This window comes from Aplysia californica, unplaced genomic scaffold, assembly GCF_000002075.1.
Source record: "Aplysia californica isolate F4 #8 unplaced genomic scaffold, AplCal3.0 scaffold00038, whole genome shotgun sequence".
Taxonomy (NCBI): domain Eukaryota; kingdom Metazoa; phylum Mollusca; class Gastropoda; order Aplysiida; family Aplysiidae; genus Aplysia; species Aplysia californica.
The window spans coordinates 1,920,656-1,922,230 of record NW_004797308.1 but is presented as its reverse complement, the minus strand read 5'-3'; positions in this window follow the sequence as shown (position 1 = coordinate 1,922,230).

Below are 1,575 nucleotides of genomic sequence, written 5' to 3'. Positions count from 1 at the left end.
CCCCCCACCCACACACACCCACCTCCCTTCTAAGAAAACAATAACGCGTCCAATGTTGCGTGCCAAAGCCTAACTTCATAAGATCTTGTAGAGCAAACTTTGACACGCAGTCACAAAGCAAACACACGACTAGTAATAAATCGCTGAGCACAAAATGCGATTAACAATATCATGTTCAATATCAGAACTTTAGTCTATAACTGGGAGCAAATACATATCTATCATCTCAGAACTCGTTGTGAAAAAGCTCCAAATGCACATTAAATGTAGTCAAAAGAACTAGCTAATATTATGTCCAGTTTCAGATTCTAGTCCATGTCTAGGAGCAAAAACATATTCAAAATCTCAAACTTCCCAGTGAAAAAGTTCCAAAATGCACATTGAATACAGTCAAAAGAAATACATAATAATAATTATGTCCAGTTAAAAAATTTTAGTCAATATCTGGGACTGAGAGTAAAAAGCATATTCAAAACCTCAAAGGTCCCCGTGAAAAGGTTCCAAATGCACATTCAATGTAGTGAAAAGAGCTGGGTTGAGAAGGCCGAAGCCGTAGATACAATTATGTAGGGAGTATAAAGTGCAGGGTGCTCGCTACTTCACAACACTAAGTAATTACACGGATAGAGGACGTCGCTATAGACTGACTGGGCCATTAGAAACCAATCAACCGTGTCTGCGGGTACACCCTAAACCGCCCCCCTCTCTCTCTGTCTCTGTCTCTCTGTGTGTCTCTGTCTCTGTCTCTGCCTCTCCCCCCTCTCTCTCTCTTTCTCTCTTTTTGTCTGTCTGTCTGTCTGTCTGTCTGTCTGTTTGTCTGTCTGTCTGTCTGTCTGTCTGTCTGTCTCTCTGTCTCTCTCTCCCTCTCTCACCCCCCCTGCACCCATGTTCAATCTTTGCCACAAACCAGGCAGTTTAGTTTGCGACACTGGCAACATCAATAGATCATCTAAGTGCCAAAGATAAGAAGTGTGACTAGAGAATAACATACACAAGAGAGAAGAAGAGGAGAGATAAAATAATGATAATAATGTGTTTAGATTAAGTAAGCGTCTTCCCGCTCTTGCAACACAAATAGATCATGAGAGACAGTTTTTCTCAATGAGATTTTTATATGAATATTTATATATGCACAATACTTTATTTTACGTACACACATGTCAATTAATTTTTAAAATGTGGTGTCTTTTTTATGTAATGCGCATTGGGCATTTTAGAAAATGGAAATGCGCAGCATAAATGCTATTATGTACTTGCCAAAGGTTAGAGTTGTTACTAGAATCTACATCCAAAGGAAAGAAGAAGAAGAGATAAGGATGATATACGTTTGTTTTGAAAGAAGGAGCAAACCACTCCAGCCACCCATCAACCACCCATCAACCACCCATCAACCACCCATCAACCACCCATCAACCACCTATCAACCCAGTTAGTTATTGGCGGCACTGCTTCTTCCGACAGTACAAGTTCAAGTTAGTTTTAATCATTTTACTACTAAGAAAAAAAAAAAGAAGATAAGGCTTCCCGAGAACAGTTCGGAGTACCCTTATACCCTTCACCCTTCGCTTGTTCTTT